The 24,561-nt window shown below is 43.2% G+C and overlaps 1 protein-coding gene and 1 long non-coding RNA gene across 4 annotated transcripts in view; one reads left to right on the top strand and one right to left on the bottom strand.

The window, feature by feature from the left end:
* The window catches only part of MAML2 (mastermind like transcriptional coactivator 2), a 213,852-nt gene that overhangs the window by 165,189 nt on the left and 24,102 nt on the right, over window positions 1-24,561 (bottom strand). The gene's annotated exons all lie outside the window — the stretch shown is intronic.
* Window positions 9,885-13,918, top strand: LOC146444954 (uncharacterized). Of its 3 annotated transcripts, none has more exons than XR_014853127.1 (4): window positions 9,885-10,000; window positions 11,701-11,819; window positions 12,360-12,505; window positions 13,644-13,918. It is a non-coding gene; the product is annotated as an uncharacterized LOC146444954 (long non-coding RNA). The 3 variants fall into 3 exon arrangements; XR_014853125.1 differs by having other exon boundaries at window positions 12,987-13,918; XR_014853123.1 differs by having other exon boundaries at window positions 12,360-13,918.

Genomic DNA, 24,561 nt, shown 5'->3' with positions numbered 1-24,561 from the left:
GAGCTCAGTGACCAATTCTGTCTTCATCTTTTTGGGTTATCCGAATAAACCACAATGGACTTGATCCACAGCTCCTCTGTTTTCTTTGGCTGCTTTCAAAGTCCACCAGGTCTGAATTCAGGTTTTCTCTAAGGCTATGGGCCTCTGTCAGCATGACCATTACATCCTATCACCAAGCCCAAGAAGAGATTCAAACTGTCTGCAGATGGACCATTGGTCCCTATACCACTAATGAAGACGGACAGGCTAGACAACTCACAAGCATTTCTAGAAGGCAACATGAATGCTGCCTTCAGTTCTCTTGCTCAGTGGGGCAGCTTTCTTCCACCTTAGTTCTGCAGCTCTTCAAAGCAGCACCTCTCTCCTACAGCTTGTGGTACAGCAGGGACTCCCTCTGGGCTGGGGGCCCACCATTTGTGCTGTAATACTGACACTCATAACAGGACGCTGGCTCCATGGTGGGAGGCAACACCCACACACACAGGGAACGACGCTGGGAAAATTCCTCGGTGCTCCTCCCATGGCCCATGTGTCCCAGCTCTGCCAGCAGATATCTGCAGGGGGCCCTGGGCTGTCTGTGCACTGCCTTCCCTACAGCTCCTCTGCTCCCACCCCTGCTCCATCACACAGCAAGACCACTACGGCATGCTGGTAAGGATGCACCTCCTGTAGGATCAGTAGCAACCACTCAGAACATGGCTGTTCCCAAAAATCATGCTGCTCTCACATTAATGAGATCACTTTTTACAAAACAGCGTGAAAAGTTAGATCTGATGTGTTTTTCACCACGGGGAATGCACTGCTATTTGTCATTCACAGGATGACAGTGCGAAGAGCAACATGCACTCTTCCCCTTCACTTTCCAACTCCACTTGGGTGAACGGGGTATTTTCCCTGTGCCTTCCACCATAACCAGAGTTTATTTTAACTCACTGCCTGTCACTGTGCCTGTTTTGTGACTAGAAGTGGTAACAACAGCTCGAAATCGGCTGTTGCAAAGCTGATACTCGAGTTAGTACTGACCAATTCAGCTTTTGGTTCCTGCTCAGTGGCGCTCAGCGAGGTGAAAGTGCTGTAACCCATTACCCAACCCCTCAGTCAGCCCAGGCCATTTTTTTTTTGTTTGTTTTCTTTACAGCAATCTCTTGAGTGGTTGCAGAAATGCAAACAGAAAGCGCTCCTGACAGATTGAAAACAATTAGGAACGTCTCAGAGTCACTGGAGCAGAGATTTTGTTATGATAATAAAGAATGTTCTTTGCTGGTGTATTATTTTAAAAGGAGAAAATTAAAAAGAAATATATCATGAAGGAGCTGACAGTGCTCAAAACCCACATCCTGTTGTTATCCATGGGCCTGGTACTATATACTGCTGGCAGCTGTGAGATGAACTTTCCCATTAGGCCCCTTCCAAGCCCTTAACCCTGACCCAAAGGGACCTTCTTTCCCTCTTTTAAAGGGAGAGAGAGAGAAATCAATCTCCCTGCTGATTCAGCTGTGGGCCTCTTATGTCCAAAGAATATTAGCACTGCAAAAAGAAGAAGGAAAAAAAAGTGCAGATTGAGTTTTTTTTAACGATGTGGATCGGTGATATTTATGGACTAAGGTTCCTATCCCTGGGAGCCATTTGATGCAATCAAATTACTTTCCTAAAGCATCAAAGACTCAGATTCTAAACTGAAACCCCTTGTTTGGTCTTAATTCCTTCCAGCATGCTTAGAACTAATAATTTCCAAGACCAGATTAAAGTCACGGATACTACTACTCTTAGCTCTTGTAAACTTCCTCCTGCAGGACTGCCTTGCTTGAGAATCATAGACACTTTTCTCAGGCTTTTTAACAGCTACACACATGTCTTTTTAATTTCCTAAGACAAGGCTAGTTCCTTTCAAGATGTTCCACTGGCTCACTGCTATTACTGTCAAAACTTGCTTTCTCTCCTTCTTTTGCCTGTTTTTTCTCTATTTACAGGCTTCTAGGAATATATTAAGCTGCATTTTTTAAAACAGCAGCATTTCCCTCTTCTTAGCTGCCTTGTTTTGCACAAAAAAGAGAGAGAAAGGAGAAAAATTTAAAATACTCAGAAAGCAAAAAAAGAGAAAAATAGAAAAATAAAAACAGAAAGAGAAAGAGAGAGGGCGAGAAAGAGAGAAAAAAAGAGAGGGAGAGAGGGAGAGAGGGAGAGAGGGAGGGAGAGAGGGAGAGAAAGAAAGAAAGAAAAGAAAAGAAAAAGAAAGAAAGAAAAGAAGAAAGAAAGAAAGAAAGAAAGAAAGAAAGAAAGAAAGAAAGAAAGAAAGAAAGAAAGAAAGAAAGAAAGAAAGAAAGAAAGAAAGAAAGAAAAGAAAAAAGTGTCCCACCAGCTTAACCCTACCTAAGGCTCAAATCTTTTCGATCTTTGTAAAAACCTAACAGTGCCTCATTTAGAGGCAGAAGTAAAAAGTTCACCAGAAATGCCCCCATCTGGAAGCATTTACTGGCTTAAGGTATCTCTGTCTTTTGCCATGTTTCTGTGAAGTCACATTTACAAGCTAAACCAGCCTTTCTGCTCAGACAGTTCGGATACAGAGGCAAAATAAACTTTAGTCCAGAGCCTGGAGGATAGTCACAGTGCCTTGTGATATGCTACTATCACAAAAGTCCGCTAAGCACAGCACTGCCTGCAAGACACACTGTAGAAGAAAAGAACACAGACATCTCAGGAGGTGTTCTCTGCCAAAGGCTTGTGCCTGGCCCTGTATATCCCAGAGTGACTCCTCAGAAGCTATTGAGAGCAGATTTTGATGAGGGTGCTTTAGCTTCTGCCAGGACAAGCTGGGGCAGGTCAGGAAAGGAAGCTGGAGGTGGATAAAAGGGGGCAGCACTCTGGAGAACTCCAGCCCAGGTGAGCAGCCTCGACAGTTCAGTGAAGATCAGCTGGTTAGCACACCCCAGCCTTGCCACACAGGCAGCTCAAGGAGTGATCCAGGTCCTTGGAGTCTCACTCACGGCTCATGGCCCAGAATGGTTCCAAGGTAACTCATTTAACTTTGGCTTGTTTCACATAGATTTCCCCTGACCAAACTGTGTCCAAGCCATTGTTTTGTTGTGCAAACTCATGGCAACTTTCTTATCCTCTGTGTGAAGATGGTGACTGGACAGGGCTGGCTTCTTCAATGCAAAAGCTCTGAGAAGTAGAATGAGTGAAAACCTGATGGAAGGTGTCTCTGGAGCTGAAGGTACTGGAAGCTCCAGTATCTCTAATGCTTTTACCATGGTCCCGGACACAGAAAACCAGAGGGAAGGAAGAGGAAAGGGAAGAAGGGAGGATGTTACTACTTTGTAGAGTGAGAAACCCTCCCTTCATCAGAAAATAGCAAATCTCCCTCCCCTTCAGCCTTTCACAGATAATTCTGGTGGAGGCAGGGGAGGTATCTGGTGTTACCAGATCAGAAGTAGGCTACTAAATTCCACAGTCTGATTAAATCCAAAATAAATCCAGGTACTTTGTTACTGTGACAGTAGAAGCATGGATAAATGCACTTTAAACCCACTATATTTTTAAGTTATTTCTAGCTTTGGTATCTAACACCAAGTATCCAGGTTGGAAAACTCTGACCTAAAGGCTTTCTCCATCTCATCTGTGAATGAACTCAGCAAAGGTTTTCCTGGCCTGACTAGGAAGTGGTGAAATTTAACTCATTCATATGTCAAAACCACTTTAAGATCCTTGGTGATGAAGCATTATGGAACAGCTGAGTGCTCACAAATTGTGACTCAGCCTTTCCTCTCTTCTGTTCCACCCCAAAAAACTACAATCAGGAACTGGCTCAAACAGTACCTTTTTTTTTTTTTTTTTGTTGTTAACAAGTAGTAATGGAGAAGGGAAGTATTTTATTGGACTCCCTGGTTTGAAGTGACCACCTTTCCCAGCTCTTCTCTGCTCCTGAAAGGAACAACTCTGATTTTTTCTTCCTCTTGATAGAGATCTAGATGTAAGATACAGGATGTGACCTAGGAGGAGCCACAGTATCTCCAGTGATGGGGAAGGGCTCTGCAGTCTGTGTGTCTCCTAAATCATTCTCTCTTGCAGCAATGCGACTTCACAACTTCTCTTCTTCTCTGTGATCCCTGAGTGTGCCACGGAGCAGAGGTGAGCTGAACTTGATGTTGGGATCTCAGAGAGGGAGGGAGGCCACAGGGCCGCAGCTAGAATGGAATGGGCCATGGTGGGAGACCTAAACCTTTGGAGTATTCACAGCACTCAAGGACCTGGAGACTGCAGTGAGACCAAGCTCCAAAGCGAGACTGCTGCTGCAGTCAGGCGAGCTGGCAAGCTGCCATGGATAAGGTGTTATCATCATTCTAATTAGCTGCTGAGTTATGATCCCTGATTTCATCATTTTGAGGAGTGCACAAAGAAGACTCCAGGGGGAAGAGCCTTAGCACAAAGCACACTTTCAACACAAAAACTGGGCTGCCAGGATCACATCATCTTTTGGCTTGTGGATTTACACAGTGGAGGATAGGAATGTGCTGAAAAAGGAAAGCCCTCTCTATGTCTGAGTAGCCCCTAAGGTTGGGGACGTGACAGAAGCTTCAAGGGGAATGAAAACCAAAAAAGAGATAGCTATTCTTTTTAAAAAAAATATATATAATCACTTATAATCAACTAGTTTTGTGAACACTTTTCTGTTGCCACCAGATAGAAGTTGCAAAGTGGACACTACTGCACATCACAAGCCTGATAAAAATTGTTACAGGAAATAGGCAGAGTGGGTTTCTGTAGGCTTCACGTTTGGAGGGAGCAAACCTAGAAAAGAGAGTGAGGAGCTAGCAATAGATAGGACAGTCTGGGAGCTGGAAGTTATAACTATGCGACGTTGTGACCTTTCAGGCCTTAGACTTCAAGTGAACCCTGGCAAAACAAGACTCTGTCCAGAGGGCCAGGCATGATGGCAACAGGGTCATGTCACATGAGATGTGAGAAAACTCTGTACTGGACAAATAAGAATCAGTGAACTCTGCAGCTGGCCTCATCAGCACAGCTTCCCACCTCAGGGTGAGCTCTGGCATCTGCCACCACCTCCTCAGACCTGCGCTCCTCTTTGTCAGTACCCACAGTTCTGGCAAGGACTGAGAGACCCTTGCTCTCTTTTTTGCTACCTTCTTGCCTTTCCTAACTATATATAACCTGTGTTAGAAAAGAAAAGGTCAATGTAATTAGTCTTCCTTACTGCCTGTCTCTGAAAGAAAATTAGCTTTCCTCAAGTATGCAGATATGGCATCTTATCTGTCATTCTGTAAATGGTGGAGCTTCTTAAGCCTATGTGTCTGCCCTGGTGAACCCCTGTGAAGCCCTGGTGGCTTCATGGGGACACAGGCCTATGGAGCACCTACAGCAGAGTCCTCTGCAGCTCTATCTCACAGTCACCAGGGCCTGAAAAGGTGGTCTCACAAGAAGATTACACTTAGTCAACTACTGTAACCACCAAGGCGTTCAACCAGGTGTTCAACAGCAAAGGTACAAGAAGCTCTAATAAAGTGCTTACAATTGCCTTGGGGATAACAACCCTTCCCGCTGTTATCAATAGGGAAACTGAGGTACTGAGGAGAAGCAGGGAATTGCTCATGGCCACACAGAGAGTGAGTGGCCAGACTCCAACATCTTCCACTGACACTCTCAGCTGCAGTCACCCCTTCAGGCCATGCTGCCTGCCACCAGGAAAAAACAAGAAGCAGGTTGCAACTCGGCAGCTTACAAGACTATAAATATAGTTCAAGGTTATGCTGATACAATAATAATCCACAGGAGTGAAACTTGAGCCATTTATGTGTGTGTGCATAACCAGGGCTGGAAGATGTGTTTATAATGTTGCTCAGAGATTTCCTTTCCATTATACTCTGAGCAAACACACACTGTACTAAAGACAAAATATTCTCTTTACATGACTGTGCTCTCTTGGACCTTTCTCACCTTCCAGATGCAGTTTTCTGTTCTATCGCTCCCTTCCACTTGCTCTCCTTGCCACCAAAATCCTCCCTGCTCACCTGGGACAACAGGAGCAGGGAGCCACCAGATTTGCCCAGCTGGAAATAATGCATTTGGAGTCTTTCTTTCTTGCAGGATAAGTAACAGGATACCAAGGAATAGGAGGCAAGTACAAGAGAATGGAAAAAAAGTAAAGATAAAAGGATAATTTGGCTTTCAGAACACTGCCTGGGAAGTCTCTAGTTTGTGTAGTTGGTGCATAGCTGTACACCAAACTGTAACCTAGAATATGGAGTAACGATGGCTATCCCTGTCTTCACACCAACACAGTTTGTAAGTCAACAGAGAAAAAAATTTCATTACCTCCTTTCACTCATGTGCATCCCTCCAGAGATATCCTTCTTGCAAATTTACTCTCTTCCTGGCGGCCTTGCTTTGCTCAAAACACAAAACATGACTAGAATCAGGGACAAGCTGCTGGGCCAGCACTCCTCTCCCTTTTTTTGGTTGATTTTAATCTCACCTTCATGTCTTTTTAACACACTCATCAACTCTCTTTTCTGTAAACAAGATGAGACTTCACATCTATCCATTCACAGTTTTTGTTTTGTGAGATTCTCCTGTGAATTCACCCCATGTATTATAATGGTGGATCATGTTTAATTTATGCCATTCAGTCTTTCCTTTAGACCAGCCTCCCTGGGCAGCAGCCCCAGACTTTTCAGACCACTGTCCCAGTGCAAGGGCTTGGAAACTGGACCTTCCCTCTGGAGCTCTCTTGGCTTTTCCACTCTTGTTGGCTCAGCTCTTTTCCCTCCCAGCTTACCAGCTGTTCTGGGAACAGCAGCTACTTCAGAGCACCACAGGCAATGGCCCAAACTGCTTTGTGCTCTTACAACAATCAAAGTATGCCCTAGGTTTGGGTGCTTTCATGTACCAAATCCCTGTGTGGCCTGACTTCTTGGAGTGCTGGAAACTGATGTCAAAATCAGTGGGTAACAAGAGGTTCAGCATCCATAGGCATTACAGCCAGGCATGTGGGAAACAGTAGCACCCCAAGCGAGGGAACAGATTAGACCGTAGGGCCTCATTCAATTCCCAGGGGAATCAGCCAAAATCCTTAGGTGAAGGTCATAACTAGTGCTAGTCATGTCAAATAAGTAACTCCCACAAGCACAGTTTGCACCAACTGGTTCAAATGCATCAAATTCCTACTGTAATCACTGATTAAAGAGGAGGAAACTGCACATAAATTCTGTTATTGCAGAGGCTGGACTTAAACCCCTATCAGTTCATATCTTGTTGCAATCATAAATCTTTAATCTTTTTCAGTGACAGCAAGTTTTTATGAAGAAGAACCATATACTCCTAATATCTGGCAGCTGGCCTAAGATCCATAGTTTATAAAACTTGTTTTAAAATAAGCCATAAAATTTGTTACACATATTACTGTAAACATCCAGGGCTTAAAATGCAATTGTTAAAACACAAAATCATGAATCTGGCTTAAAAAAAAACTCCAACAAAACAATCCAGGAGATTTAAGAAGAAAAATAATGAAAAGAATCATACATTCATTCTCTACCATGTTTCTGTGGCTGTAAAACACATTGACTAAATGTTCACAATATTTTTTCCCTACAGACATGATGGGGTCAAACATTTTTGAATGAACTTGAGATTTCTACTTTCTCACTTTCTTTCAGGGCTGCTGCTTTAACCAAGAAATAGTATTATTAGAACTTGCTATCATAAATGTATGAATTCACTGCAAAAAACAAATGAAGTTGGTCATTATTGAGTAAATCTTGTTCCTAATAATGACACTAACTATGACGGAGCTTGCCAGAAGTCTGATGCCATTTTGGTTAAGATTAGAACATTATATTGTCCCAGAGATACTAGCAGACATTCAAATTAGCTGTCATAGTTGGCAGTAAATCCAGACCTGCCCAATCCAATACATTCTTTAGCTTACGAAATGGACCAAAATGATACAATGGGATCTTCATGGGCATTAGAAGGATTTGGAAAGGGTGAGGCGATTTGGCAGGTGTAGAAATGAGATTGGAAAAAACAAGATAAATATTTTCCCTGTGAATAATTGTCCACAAGATGTGCAAGTGAGACAATAAAACCCAGCTTTACTGGAATAACTTTGGTCTGTGAAAGAAAGGTCTTTGGTGAAGATGATTCAGAACGATAAGGGAGAGCAAAGGAGCATCCCATATAAATGCAGCTTTGAGGCAGCACTGTGTGAGGGCAGGGTGGCTTTGGGAACACCACTGTCTGGTGAGAACTGTGCTGACCAAACCCTGCTCACTTCTGGAAGTGCAATAGCACATCTAGAGCTTCCAGTGGTTCCTCTGGGAAAGGCAAGCAGCTTTGGGTGTTTTTACATGGTGTTCCCATTACAAAGGCTATTAATTTTACACAAATATTTTGGACTACAGTCAGGCTACTGACTCTAAGTATCTAATGTATTACCCTACCACTTTGGTAACCTAAGATCAAAAAAGTGCTCACATTTTTTGCTACTCACACTGCCTGGCTCTTGGCAAAATCAACACATAATCTGTTCCTATGGTACCTACTGGCATCATGTCTGAGCTAAGAAACCTACCTGCAGAGTGGTAAGGATTTGGCCAGGTGGTGTTTGGATTGTCCAAGGATTTGGGTGGAGAAAGCTTAAAGCTGCCCACAAGTAACTGGGACATTTAAATCAGGCACAAACCACAGCTGGCCTTCTCCTATTCTACTCTTTTTCTCTGCAGACTGTACAAGGAGCTGGAGGGAGTCAGCCCTACCTTGTCACAGCCCAGAAATGGGCATGATGTTTGCTATAAATTCTTGTTGTGCTGAACAAAAACACCAGTTCACATGTCAGGGAGCTCTTAACGCTCCACATAGCTAGAAATATGCTTTGATAATGCCTGTTGCAGAAAGCCTTAAGATGACAATTTTATTATCTACTTGTTATTGATTCTGATCAACATTTTCATGTCAAAACCGACCTTCAAGCCCCCCCCCCCCCTCCCCCCAATCTCTGGTACAGCTGGCATTCAAAGATGGATAAAGAGGAAAAAGATTTGTACTTGCTGAGAGAAATACTGACTTGCATACTTGCAATTATGCCTGTATAAACTTCTGAGCAGCATTTAGCCCTAAATGTCTGGCTGGGACTCAAAGCATTTCTAGAACAATACATCTAAATAATCTTTTTTTCTAGGGCATGAGATGATGGTTGTGTAGCTCCCCTGAGGGTGCTGTAGCCCTGAACCAACAAGGCTTTGTAAGCATTTCTAAAAGGCTGAAGATAAAGCAGAAGGCAAGTCTGGCCCAGGTTGATCTGGCGCAGATGTGCTCAGTCCTGAGCAAGCAGGAGGTCTGGTCTCAAAGGAGGGATGATATCCTGCAAGGGCAGCACCACAGAGGACTGTTCATCTTCCCCCTCCACTATATAAGAGGAGAACACAACGTCTTACAAGCAAAAGGAAGGATTTTTCTCCAACAGTAAGCCTTGAGGTCTGTATTAGAAATATTTCCTGAAGATGACACATCTACAAATAAGCAGAAAGCACACAAAGGGAGTATCACTTCGTAGTCAGCTACAAAGGACCTGAGACTCCCTTGATTTCATAAAGTACAGAAATATTTACTTTATCCATTGCATGGTGTCAAAGGTTTTGGATATTTGGCCATACTTAAACTGCTTTACTTTTGATAGGACAGAGAAAAAAAGAAAGCTGACAAATGGCTCTGGTAGACACCAGTTGTCCCTGCTGCACACTCAAACAACATGAACATTGCGACACAAACTGACAAAAGAAAGAAAATTTATAGATATTGCTGCACCATAAAGCCAACCCAAACACGTCCTCTGTAACATGCAGCTGAAGGAGGTCACTTGCATATTTTGATTCCCAAAACAACAAAACAACCCAAACTCCCTGCCCTCAGACTCCCAATGCCTGCTGGTGAGCAAACCATGGAGTGGCTGCAGGAACACAGACAGGGCAGGTTTTCCATCCAAGTGCATGGTCCACTGTTCCTTGCGGTGGGGAGAACAGCCTGGCCAGCTTCTACCATTCTGGCCTTGGGAGTAGGATGGGTAAGTGTTGCATGGGCTCTCATTACACAATGGAACCTGTGAGACTTTCCTGGGCTTCAGGCCAGGATTTTCACACGGGGCAAAGGGAGCAGGGTGTATCATTCTACCCCTTAAAGCTGCTCTGAACATCATCCCAACTGAGGGCCAAAATTTTGCCCTAAGCTACATCCCCTTGGTAAAGGCTCCTGGATGTGCAGGGTTTGAGTCAGATGGTTTATCAAGGTTTATCCCTTTCCCTTCTCACAGGAAGGCTGTTAAATAGAAATTGCAGGGGTGGAATGTGATAATTCATCCACGTCTTTCCTCATCCTTCCTTACTACCTTATCTCTGCCCCTCTTCCAGAACTTTGTTTTGGTGGATGTACCTTCTTCTCAGAATTGCTTGCATTTCCTGTGGCTTTTTTAAAAAAACCAAAAAACCCCCAAAAATCCAAACATGAAAAATGAAAAAATTTAGCCCTTTCAGGAGTATGCAGAGAGGAAGAAGATAGCCTCTTTTTACCAAAGAGCCTAGAGCCTGTGCTTATCTGTGACCTGTAGAAACAAATTCTCTCCTCAGACCAACCTGAACACACAAGAAACTCCATGCTTGTCACCACTGTAACTAGAAGAACTGGGCTATGTGGCACTTAACAGGCTCTCTCTCAGACATGCAGGTATAACCTGTAAGTGATCATTGTGCCAATATACAACCCTCCTTGTCTCTGGGGATTTTGCCACATAAATTAAATCACATCAGTGTTTCTGTGACCTAAACCTTTCCTCACCAGGGCTTATGCATCTGCTGCAAACCTTCATTCTGAAATTAGCTGTGAGTTTATTCCTCTGCATGTGCTTTTAATAATTGAAAACCAGCTATGATCTCCTCAGCTGAGTGGCATTTTGCAGCACATTTGTCCATATTGAGAACTATGTCTGCTTAATATTTGCAAACCAAGATAAACAGAAAGAAAAGAAAGGAAAAACAATTTGCAGGTTTCCAGTGCACACACATCCAGCAACATTTTTCTCGACCAGCAAATACATCACAAACACACTAGGCCAAGAGTGACAGATGTGAGGAGTGCCAGTTCTTTGAAATAGTTTATTTTACAACCAATTAGACCAATCAGTCGCAACCTAAAAATTCTCAAAGTTGGCAGTCACACCAGGGAAGCAAAGACCTCTGCTAAAATGGCCTCCAAAGATGTGGAGGTAAACATAATTGCTAAGTCTGTTTCTTTAACACAGAAAACGATAATTTAAGCACAAAACTCTTCTACTTTCTCTTCCCCCCCCCGCCTTAAATACACTCACATAGATTTTTATACCACATAGCCATCTGATTGCTGTATTTGTGTATGCAGTGAAAGGTCTGAGGAGGAAACTACAACCTATATGGTCTGCTTGACCTCTGTAGTTTTTCATGTTCTTCCTCTGTTGCTCAGGGACATGGGAACAGAGTTGCTTGTCTCAAAGGGATTGCTAGAAAGTCATCACTGGAACTCTACTTTCTGCAGAGTATTGCAGTAAGACCCCAGAACTCACAGCTCTGACTTACCCTGCAAGCATCTCCAACCCTCACAACTCTTGCCTTTCTTTATGTATTTTTTATATTTTTTTATGCTGTGGTATCATATAAGAAAGATGATGGCAAAGCAGCAGCCTCCCAAAAATTGTTCCTCTCCGTTGAAAGTGGACTGGCTGCAAAGGACAGCAGAAGAAACCACCAGACAAGGAGACCACCATGGCCAGAAAAATGGTAAAGCTGTCTTGATTCTTTTGTGGTTGTTGAACTGTGTTTAAGGATCTGTCCATGACAGTTTTACAGAGAGTTTGAAGATATATAGAGAAAATTTGCTTCATGTTTGGTGTGTTTGAAAAATTCCTTCCCAAATGTGCAGAAAGACTTTCTCAAAAGTTCAATTTGTGGCCAAGGGGCCACTACAAAAATCAATTAGTGGTAGCAGAACCAGAGCATGTAGGGACTGACCAGAGAGTTTACAAAGCAAAGACAAGTGGCTTGGATTAGGAGCAGGTAAGAAGGGGAAGTCAGTCATGAGACAGAAAGACAATGTTGTAGTCAAAGCAATGCTTAAGGAAAATTCTCCCTTTGATATCAGTTTGAATAAATTAATTCACCTTTCTGTTCTCACTGCCTTTACATTTGGAGGCTTTCTAGAGATGAGTTTTCAGAGTGCACTCTCAGCACTCTCAAAATACTCCTTTCAGACAGAACTGAAGTTTTACACAAGATTTTAAAGTCACGCCTTTGCCAAGTTCTCAAATGTCCACATTTCAGGCACGGATATGAAGGCTGGATCACAGAAGTTGTCCCACTTTTGATTACTTACACCAAGAAATACTCACCAGCAGGACTGGGCTACATAATGAAGGTCAGAACTGTGAAGAAGCATTAAAAATGCAAGTATTGCCCAAGTGCTCAAGGTGAGACTTACACCGATTTTACCAGAAGTTCTGACTTGCTCCCAAGAACAGAAACATTCCCAGGAGTACACATCCAGGGTACATTAGTCACTATTGGACTAAACAGCAAAACATGCTGTGTATTTAATGAGTTATCCTCAATTTAAGGCCTATAAAGAGCCTACTTTTCCAATAGACCTTTTTTAATTTAGCCCCATTTGTTGAAGATTGCCCATTTAATGCAACACATCATTATGTTTTTATTGTTAGCTTTTTATGAACTGTACCAGATTAGCTGCAGAGAATTTACACTAGATGCCCTAATTAGACCTTTATAGGTAGCCATAATTTTCTTTTCATGTGCCCATAAAGACTGATAAATTAATCTGCAGGAACATGAACTCCATCATCTTTTCTCCCTCTTCACCACTTACTCCTTGTTATGATAAAGCCCTAATGAACCCACTTGCACAATTCCCTTCTGTTTTGTTTTCCTTTAAAGGCTAATTTCAACTAGACAATTCAACCAGCTGCAATATTTTTCCATATATGATGCCAGAGAATAAGCGGCAAGCATGATCCTTTCTTATATGGTTTAATCATTTCCATTCTGAGTGGAAAATGATCTATCAACAATGGCAAACAAAGAGGTGTGATCCATAAAGCTTAACTCTGGATCATTTATTTAACAAAGGGGAAAATAGGGCAAAATAATAAACCATAAACTCTAGGGCTGCTAATTGTCAGTTAATTAGCAAAAATTGTGAGTAGGACAAAAGCCAGTAGCAAGAGAGAGAGTTTTCTCATTTACAGTTTTGAATATGCCCCTCAAACAAAAGACTCTTAAAGGATCCAGTCTCTGATTCGGCAAAAACTATTCTTAAGCAGCAAAATCTTTAAAACTGACTTAAATATGTACTTAAAACTTTGTTAACTAGGAGGGATGTTCTGCTTCAGGTGGGGTGCCAATCTACTCTACCTACCTGATCCTATTGCAGGATCTCTATTCAACATTTTTTGTCTTCCTCAAGACAGAAATCAGTGAAGATAAATAACATGGTCTATTCCCTAGTGCTGAAACCCACTTGCAAACTGAGGACCATAACTTTTGCTGCACAAAGTTCTTTACAATAGCTTGTCTTCTTAAATATTGGCTCAGATTCAGTGATCGAAGAAAAGGCTTTACATTGTTACCTATAAAAAGGCTAACTGCACTCCTAAACACATGTACAAATTCTTATTGGGTACTGAAAGGAAAGAAGTTATACTACCAATATCAGCCACCAGCAATAATGTGGAAGCAGCATGCCTGCTGAAGAACTATTCAAGATATATCAGGTAAAAATGTGACTTTGGATAATTAAAGGAATGAAAACTGTATTAATGGTTCCCATTGAGGGAATGTGGTGTTCAAGAGGTCTTGGGCATGTTTCAAAATGGACACTATACCAAAGTGCCTACTGTACTCCATTGTACCAAATACTAAGAAAGAAAAATATAATTTAAAAAAGCCCAGGGGGCTGGGGGGATTCACCACAGTGAATGGTAGAGGAGCTGAGTCACTGCTGGTCCTCTGTGGGATTGCATTGCATGGAGGAAGTCAGGATAAGGCCCTCATGCACCCTGAAACCAGAAAGACCCACCACAAAGCTCTCCTTAACACAGGGCATTGCAGTTTTCCTTGGCCTCCTCTTTTACTAGGGTGGTATTTTTTTTGCTTGGTTTTCTAAGGAAAAGAAGCACATGTGGTCCTATGTGTACTCATATGTGAATCACAGAATCACAGAATCATAAAACTGTTTAGGTTGGAAAAAACCTCTAAGATCATCAAGCCTACCATTAACCTACACTGCCAAGTTCACCACTAAACCATGTCATTAAATGCCACATCTACATGTCTCTTAAATACCTCCAGGGACGATGACTCCACCACTTCCCTGGGCAGCCTGTTCCAATGCTTGACCATCCTTTCAGGGAAGAAATTTTTCCTAACGTATGGTCTAAACCTCCCCTGGTTCAATTTGAGGTGGTTTCTTCTTGTCCTATCCCTTGTTCTTTGGGTGAAGAGACTGACACTCCCCTGGCCACTCCTTTCAGGCAGTTACAGAGAGCAATAACGTTCCCCCTGAACCTCCTTTTCTCCTGGCTAAGCAACTCCAGCTCTCTAAGATGCTTGTGCTCCAGACTCTTCCCCAGCTCCTTTCCCTTCTCTGGACACACTCCAGCCCCTCAGTGTCTTTCTCACAGTGAGTGGCTTTGGAGGATTTGAGGTGTGGCCTCAGCAGTGCTGAGTACAGGGGGACAATCCCTGCCCTGGTCCTGCTGGCCACACTATTGCTGATCCAGACCAGGATGCCATTGGCCTTCTTGGCCACGTGGGCATATCCTGGCTCTATAGCTGCTATAGACCAGGACTCCAGGTCCTTTTCCACCTGGCAGTTTTCCAGCCATTGCCCCCAGCCTGTGGCACTGCCTGGGGTTGTTGTGTCCCAAGTGTAAGACTCAGCACTTGACATCATTGAACCTCATACAATTGGCCTTGCCTTAGTGATCCAGCCTGTCCAATCCCTCTGTAGAGCCTTTCTACCCTCTAGCAGATTGACTTCTGCCCAAATTGGTATTGTCTACAAACTGACTGAGGCTGCACTTGATCCCTCTCCCAGATTATGGATAAAGACATTAAACAAAACTGCTCTCAATACTAAGCTCTGGGGGGGCCCATTTGTGACCAGCTATCTATCAGCCGGAGTTCAGTTCACCACTCCTTCCAGCACCACTCTCTGGGCCCGATCATTCATCCAGTTTTTCACCCAGTGCACACTGCATCCATCCAAGTAATGAATAGCCAGTTTCCCCCGGAGAATATTGTGGGAAATGGTATCAAAGGCTTTACTAAAGTCCAGGTAGATAACATTCACAACCTTTCCCTCATCAACTGAGTGTCCTTGCCATAAAAAGAGATCAGGTTAGTCAAGAATACTTGCATTTGCCTGGCCTTAACACCTAATTCTTGTATTTGCTGATCAATTTTAACCAAACGTTGAGATATAGAAGAATATATACAAGAATTTGAAAACATTTTAGGTACCTGCACGACTATTGACAATAGACAGACAGAAAAAATAGAAGTGTATTCATGATCTTACTGAGGCAAAGGCACAAGACGATTTATTCTTTAGTAGACACCAGTGAATCCACTCAAGGCAGCCGGGACTCGCTTGTTTACAGTCCACAGAACAACTAGATGTGTTTCAAGGGGATGCTTGAAACAAGGGGATGTAAATCTGTCCCTCAAAGGTGACACCAGGACCCAAGTCCAACTCATGACCAAGTGCCTGAATAAGAGACACCCACCTGGTCTCTAGACCTGTGAGCCTCCTACATCGATTGAGGGCAGGGGCTTCTTTCCTTGGCCTCTCTCACACCTCTCTTCTGATCCTCCTGTGGAGGAGAAAAAGGTACCTCAAGCCATGTTGGGACCCTCATCCATCTCATACCATCTTCAGGCACTCATTTCCTGCAGATCTCAGCAGATCTGCTTTTGCCATGTGCTAAGCAACCAGCACCTCAACTGTTAGGAACACAGCAAAATTTAAACATTCCAAATCTTGCAATCTTGGATTATGCAATCTTGATTCTAATTTGTGGCTGTTGTTAACTTCTGATAATTTTGCTCCAAAACAACGAAGATAAAAAGGAGTAACAAAAACGTACATAAAGAAGGGAGTGAGACTAGAAGACATAGTTAAAACTCCCCCTAGATATAATCGTTCCAACAGTGCAATGAATTTTATACCAAGCACCAGTCTTGGCAGTTTCATTTAATTATGGGACCCTATACACAACCCCATCAAATTAAGTAATCAGGGTCATAGTTTGGCTCATGGACTCAGGCTGTGTCTTTCAATTACATTGGAGGAAAGATATTAGGCCTTTGGAACAGCTAAAGCCCGTGTGTGATTTTTCACCTTATTACTGGCAAGCATGCAGGATGTGTTTTTGCAAATGCATGGTTCATCAAAAAAATCTGAAAGGTCTGTGGAGCCCTCAGCAAGAAAAATGCTCCTTAATCCCTTTTTACAGGTAATTCTGAAGGGGATTTGCTCAAGTGAAAATATGCTCCCAATAAATAAAAGACAGAAGATATTTTAGTAGTGATTGCATGCATGGCAGCAATGCCAGATCTACCATGTGTTCTGGACAAACACTGGCATCACAGTGAATGGCATCATCTACCAGGTGCCGACGCTGTGTGTTACAGGGCTCCCAGAGGGAACAGGTTCATTAGCCATCTCTTCTATTGCTATCATCTGCCTTTGTTTAAACACACTAACAGAAAAATGATGCCCTAAAAATGAATAGTTACTGCTGCTCTCAAAGGCACCAGCCTTTGCTTTCTGACACCCAACCCACCACAGCATGCTCAGCCCTGCCCAGGTCCCACACAAACTGCGTGCTCACAGAGCCTCCTCTGGGCTGGCCACAGACTTGTAGAGGCAGGGGTCCAAGGGGAAAGGCTTGGCTCACAGCCTTGGCTGGAACTAAGCTATGGATATGTGAGCCAGTGCATCCTATTGTGGCAATTCACACCATATCTGCTTCCCCAGGCAGCACTGCTGCCTAACCGTGACAGTGAATTATGCTGCCCAAAAGGAGAATTTATACATATTACAGTCTTTATGAGGTACTCTAACTCTGAAAGGGGCAGAGGGGGCTTTTTAGGAAGTACAAAAGTCCCACAAGCTCAGTATCCCTAAAGGAATTGAAAATACACAGGACTGGACCTTTGGTCAAGTCTATGTTGTGGTGAACTCGGATACTCTCTGTGCATACCAAAAAGCATTACGATTCATCTTTAGGGATTTGCATGGGATCTGCTCAATGTTTCTGCTGCTCAGCAAAACCAAAACAAAAGCGTATTCCATATATTTTTAAAGCAGGATCTATCCTATACATCCTACCAAATAAAAACATTTCTTTGCTTTAAGGAGCTGAAGCATTTTGTGTTAGAAATCATTCAATAGATTTGGAAACACCGGTGGTATCCCCCAATGTAATAGCACCACTCCCCAAGCATTCAGAAATCATGAGTCAGATGTCTCCCTCCAAAAGAAAAATCACACGATTGCCTTCAAACCATGCACATAAAAAGTGTAATCAATTCCAAACATGGTTTTGGATTTCTTAGTATATAATTGGGGTAATGTTTCAATAATTTTTCTGACACAAAAAGCACTAAAAATTTTCTTTGCTTTTCAAAGCAGATCTGAGACATTCTCACATAATCCATTGTTTCTAGGAGCTGGGGTTTTAAGCAAAATAGAAAACACTGTCTCATTATAAAATCATAAAGCTGGCAATGCTGCTAGTGTGATACTTTTCTCCTACCACAAAAGCCGGGCAAGGAAGGAAAAAACACTGATATCAAGCAAAGGCTCTAAACAAACTCTGCTATTGCATATAAAAAAGTACCCTTTCTTTAATTTCTCATCTATGCATTAAATTTGATAGGGATCAAATTCTTTTTATTAAACCATCACTGCTGACTAGCATAGTCATCTACAGCAAGATCTGCACTGGAGACCTCTATTTGTGAAACCTTCACTTTCAGAGGTGTCACTGGGATGTGAGGGCATTCAAGTTCCAAGACTAAGGCACTGGGATAAATCCCAAGCACAAGACATGACACGTGGACAAAGAAAAAAGGCAGATATGTGTCCTTGCACCAGGCAAATCAGTCCCTACAGCAGCCTCCTCTCCCTATGGCCACCAGCAGTTCAGAGACAGTAGCTCCAGGCTGTGCTTCCATGGAGTCCTGGATCTTAGCACTGCTCTTTGTAGTGCCAAGAGCTCTGTGCCATGCCCCACAACTGCCTCCTGACCCTTTGGCTGGCACACAGCTTGTCTGGCCGTGTGTGGTGGCTTGCTAAGCCACAGGGCAAGCACAGGCAGGGGACAGCTCAGAAGCTTTGATAGTAGGCCTTACACATGAGCCCTCAAGGCCTGTTTGACTTACATTATAGAAGTACTCTGAAAGCTTTCACCTCTGTCTTAAACAGTCATACTTATCTTACTCCTCATATGGCAAACACTAATGGGCAGGGCACATTTCACCTATTAGTGGAGGTCTAAGAAGGAGTCATTCATTCTGAATGGTTTTGGTTTTATTCAGTGGAAAAGAGTAAGCATTTTTAAGGTATAATTTTTCTGACTTATTTTCGATGTTCATAGACTAAATGCTACCCAAGGTGTTCTTATTTCACTGCACAGACACAACAGGATCCAGGAAGATCAGCTCTGCAACAGATGTCTAATATTTGTTTTAGAGGAGGGCACTGGAGAGCTCAATAGGTGCATGAGAAATAGTATTTCTTTATTGAAGCCAAAGCTCCTGCAAGGTTTTATGACAGGATAGGCATCTGCCTTATTAAGAAACAAGGAGGGATGATAATTTCCCAGCTCACCATTCAAACTCTCCAGTCCTTCCCTAACCACAAGGAAAACCGAGACTGTAACCACCAATAAGGCATGTTTTGCATCCAGCTCAGATGTAGATTGTTCTGTGCTCAAAAACTCAACACTATGCCTAAAATGTGACTTAGAGCATTGTGTGTCTCTTATTGGACTCTTTGGACAACAAGAAAACCACTGTCACCAGCCAGTTTTTAGCCAGATTCAACTAAAGCCAGTGAGAATTTGACCACAGCTGCATGAATTATGGGTCCATAGCTTTGTTTTTTTCTAATGAAAAGACTAAAACATGCTTGATCATAGCCTCTGCATCTTGATATTCTGGGCATTTTGTAAAGGTTTATAGGAGTTCTCTACAGAAATAAACAACATGTGTCGTACCTGAGAGGACATTTCTCACTACACTTCCCAAAAGTGACTCCTGTCTAATCTGGTCACATGTAACAGCACTGAGCTCAGTGAGAGGTTGTTGGTACTAATTAGGAATTGTGTTTTTGAAGTGCTCTTGGAACTTAGTGAGCCCATTTCACTCAAGAATAGAATCTTGTCCTCCTCTGCACCTCAGTCCCCTTCAGGTCCAGGAGCAAACATAATGGTTAACTCCAGTGTGAAGAGTAAGTGATTATTCTCATGGGGCCAAAACTGGAAACCGTATCACCATGAAGACCAAAATAGAGATGCTCCTGTTTTCCTGAGAGAGGGAGCTAACACAATACTCATGGAGAACATTAAGCCAGGAACATTAAGCCTTTGAATGAAAGGCAGTTGTTGTTCTACATCCCCTAACACGGGGCTCAACTGCAATGCTGACTGCCCTGCTCGGTGGGAAGGAAGTGAAAGACCAAAGAAAAGTAAGCATAGTAGTGCTTTTTGATCCTGGAGTGACTGTAGTAATTGTAATCTTTTATATCTAGCCACTCTTCACAGCAAAATAATGAAAACTATATCAAGACATAATAATTTGCTAAACATCCAGAGGGAAAAGGAAACCCAAATAATAGGCAGCATAGATTTAAAATTAGTGTTTCCTTTTATTTTAAAACACAGACTATTACCAATGGATAAAATCTTAAAAGAGAAATAATTCAGTATGCCAGAATAGGGCCACTGTGATGTGGTTTGAAAACTGGCTGAAGGTTCATAACCAAAGGCTAATTCTCATGTAAATGTAATGAGTTCTGCCCTGTAAGGCAATGCATGAATCAGTGTATTAAAGTGGAATTTTTTTTAGTACTTACAAATAATCTGAAAGAAGAAATAAACAGTTCAGGAATGAAATCACCAACTGCTAACAGAACTGGAGAAACATCAAGAAACAATGAAAACAGCAGAATATTGCAAATGGAAAGAAATCTGCAGTTAAAAAGTGTAAGAAACTGATGTTTAACTCAGGCACAAAAATGGCAGCTTGTTGCCTGTGGAAAATACTTACTTGGCTCACACACCTTCAGCAAGGTGGAGTCCAAGTGCAGATGAGAGTACAGAGGAGCAGCAGACGAGTGCCATAAACATGCACAACCAGAGCCTCAGTGGTATCTAAGCTCTCATTTCGCACCTCTTTTTACAGCAAGTAGGTACCTCTGTCTTCCTGAGAAATCAATCCTACAGCACAGCATCACTGAGCAGAGGGCAGGAGTCTGCTGGTGTGTAAGCACAACACATGGAAAACAGGCTTCCACATCCTGGCATTGCTGTGCCAGGAGGAGACAGGCACAAAGGGACAGAGCACGGACACACAATAAGGTCTCACGTGGTCGAGTCCTCCTGATGTCAGGTGTCTGGGAGAGCATTTTCAGCTGACAGCGAGCCAACAGGGCTGCCCTGCCCAGAGCTGACATTGGTGGGTTTGCTAGGGCTCAGCATGTGTGGTTCCAGCCCTCAGGGCTTTGGGTGGCCCATAAGGTGATACTACGTTGGACAGAAGACAGGGTGAGAGAGATGGGGATGGTTCATTCCCTGGCAAGTACAAGATGGACAGAGGTGATTGTGTCCAGGAGGCAAGATAGTATGTTTTATGAGGAAAAACCATGTACGGTATGGAGAATCTGGCAAGAAATAGGCAGAAAAAGCAAACATGGATGATAACAACCTGCAAATGCCTAAAGGATGTGAAAATCTGAAAGGTAAGAATTTATGGCCCATTTTCCACAAAGGATTCAGCCTTCTTTTGCTATTTACATCTGTCTGTGACTAGTATTCACAAAGAAATGAGAGTTGAGGCCTTCTAAAAATCAGTTACATAAACATAATGAGAAATTGAAACAGGAATTAAATCCATGCTGAATCTCAAAAAAAAGACATCCTGATGCTGTGAAACTGTGGAATGGTATCCTGAGGCATGTTTCTTCACTTGGGCCTTTCCAAACTGGACTGAAGAAAACATTAGCACTAGTCCTGCAAAGAATCTATGCTTCTGTGGGTAGAGAGGCAAGCTGCTTGCACCAGCAGGTGTTTTCCTCGTCAGTGTCAAACTTAATTACACAGCACAGGTTCACTTTTGAGCATGTTATGGGAAAAGAACATTTTGAGCCCAAACCCATCGTTTCCCAGCCTCCCAGAGCTCTCACCCATTTGCAAACAATTGCGAAGGTGGAAGAATTCAGGGAACAGATGTAGCCTGCCCCCCTAGTCCCATCTGTTCACATCAGAGAACCACCACGCAATCTGGCAGGGAGAGCTCTCTCCACTCAAGATTAACGCTGGCCTGGGCTGAGAGGGGAGAGGAAAGGGGGGTCAGGGAGGGGTGGTGGTCGCAGGTCAGATCCAAGAGGCATTGCCAGTGCTGTGTGGGAAGCTTGTACAGCATCTGCCAGTACCACGTCTGGCTCAAGTCAGAGCAAAATCCTTCAGCAAAGTCTGTCAAAACACAAAGAACTTGCCTGAAGCTTTTTGCATCCCCCTGAGCACACATCTTCCCACGAACACCACTGTGGCTAGGAAATGTCTCTCGCTACCCAGCCAGCCAGAGGAGGCTTGTGAATTTAGGGATGTAGGCATGAGAGGATGTGCCAAATACACGGTCTTGAAAGGAAGACTGAAGTAAATGGGTGTTCAGAGGTGCAGACATGAAAGGCAGGGGAATATGGCCTGTAAAGCATTTGGATATTTGCTTTCCTGCACTGCAAATCATTAACCGTAGTGCTAGACACCCTTGACTGGGACAAAATCCCTGTGATTTGGGAGCCTCAGTGATACAGGCTTAAATCCTGTGTGTCCAGCAATCCCTGCTTCTTCTCTTGAAGCCTGACTCAGGGCCTGCTTACCCTTCCCTTCACCTGCTTGTCCTGCAGCCTTTCTCCTCATCTGGAGCTGCTCCACACCATTTGGGAATACACAAGGCCATGGTGAGGTGATGGAGCTGAGGTGTGACAGCCACCAGTGCTGGGCAGAGAGCAGAGTTCAGCTGCCAGTTCACACTCCTCCAAAGCCTCTTCCTGCTCTGTCTGCAGAAACAGGCTGACAGGACTTCTCTACTTTTCAAGGGTGTTGCAAAGATCTAGATCCATGAACCATTCAGCTAGTGCATCTTCAGGCAAGTATCTAGGCTGTAATGTAGCCTCAGCACTGCCCTTAGTAAGCCATCCTCCAGCTCTCCCAATGGCAAAAGTAGTGTAAAAACAGTACACAGCCAAGGTACAGCAATAAAATGATGAGAAATGTACACAGCCTGCTTCTAAGTAAATAGGGAGATATAACATCAATGAAAAACAGCAAAGCTGTTCCTCCCCCACTGTTGGCATAATTCAGCACTTTAGATGTGAGATCACATAATATTAATGGGAAAAGGCAAAGCCATAATGCTCTTCTGCTGATAGCTGAGGTGCAAACTATTTTCAATCCTTTTCTCTTTTTTTTAATAGATGTTCTTGTGGTGGTGTTTGGGGGTGCTTAATATCCTCTGGGAAAGATAAACATCAGTGATTATTTTAGGCCTGTATGACCTTGCTGAGGAGTAACATGACTCCTTGCAGGGCTAAGAGCAGACTTGGCAGAGCCTAGTTGTAAGGAAGTCTTCTATTGTGCAGACTTGCTTTGCCTGTGAAGCAATATGTTTTTTTGTCTTGCGGAGTGGAGCTCAGAGAAAAGGCTCAGGCTGCACCAAATTCTAGCAGAAAATGACTGACTCATTTTCAGAAAACCAAACAGGATCACAGGAGGAAGTAATAACTGGCCTTTGGAGCTGAAAACTTTAAAATCCTGATCTTGATTCACCCTCACAATGGCACAGGAAGAAGATAGCAAATGACAGTGGAAAGCAAGGCACATTCTGTTCAGTTTCAATCAGTCTTTGATTTATGACAGATTTCACTAAATGTTAAAAAAATGCCCACCCTAACATGCCCAGCAGTGTTTTCTTTTAAACTAACAAAGCAGCGTTTCAAATTTCTGACCACGTCTTGGTTGGCCAACAGCAGAGCCTCTTTCCTGAACAAAATGATTTGTTGTAGCAGAGTGGAGTAAGCCACAACAGCTGTAAATCTGCGTTTGCTTCCCTGCACAGCCCTGCTGCACCTGCAGATGAACTTTCAGTTCTGAATTTGAAACAAACAGCCCTCGCAATAAATGAATTTATTAGCTGTCACATGTCCAGACTTCTGCAGGGCACTTGAGTCATGGATGGAGTTATGAACAAGGGACATGTTATAACCAAAGCAGCAGAATGCAATTATTTTTAATGCTGCTTCCACCTAGTCTGTCACTCCTTTTAAGAAGTCCTCTACAATTTTGCCAAGGAAGCCCAGGACACTGTAGTGGTCTGATCTTTTCTCCTTCCCCTCTCCCCTCCCATTTACATATAGCTGCATGTGCCCTGCACACTTGCACTATGTGGCATGAGGCTGCAGTTCTATGCAGCATCTCTTGCCCCTTCCCCCTCAGCCAGCTGCTGCACCCAGCCCTTAACAAAAAGTGACCTGTTTGGGGTAAGCGAGTGTAAGCAAGTGAGCTATCCTAACTGAACTGAGCTTTTCAGCACAGCTTAAAATCCTTTCTAGATTAAATATAAGATTATGCTTTTGGGTTGATGGCCTATTTTGGAATGGCATAAAGAAATTCAATACTGCTGTTAATCTCCCTGAATTCACCAGTCTCTGACCATGTGTGAAGAATTTGGCAGGATCCAAAGGGCTTCAGCTGACATATGGAACAGCCTCCAAGAAGTAGCACTTTCAAATAGCACAAGGAAGTTCCCAAGCACCCATGAACTTCAGAATATCCACTTCACAATCTTATCTTTGCTATCTCCTCCCCATTAGAGTGATTTAGGTAATATCAAGTAGGCCAAAAATCTGACTTGATCAACTTGACGATTTGTCTAGGAGAAGAAAGGTCCTCTTGCCGCTGTGTTGACGAGTAGCATGAGCTATTCTGCCTCCACAAAGCTACCTGGCTGAGACAGAGGTAAAGAAACACCACAGGAATTCACAGCCCTTGCATGAGCTTATAGTAGCCATGTGAAGCAGCAAGGCTCCTCAAGGCTAGCGGGAGGCTAGGGAACATGGCTATCTCCTCATCCCTCTTTTCCACAGGCTGTCCTCACTATTGCCAGTACCTTTGATTAGTCCCTCTAATTAGTCTCTGCCTAACCATGGCCTTTCCATCTCATT

The sequence above is a fragment of the Lichenostomus cassidix genome, chromosome 1, assembly GCF_008360975.1.
Source record: "Lichenostomus cassidix isolate B80296 chromosome 1, HeHo_3.0, whole genome shotgun sequence".
Taxonomy (NCBI): Eukaryota; Metazoa; Chordata; class Aves; order Passeriformes; family Meliphagidae; genus Lichenostomus; species Lichenostomus cassidix.
The sequence above is the reverse complement of the archived record's forward strand: the minus strand, read 5'-3'. Positions and strand labels throughout refer to the sequence as shown.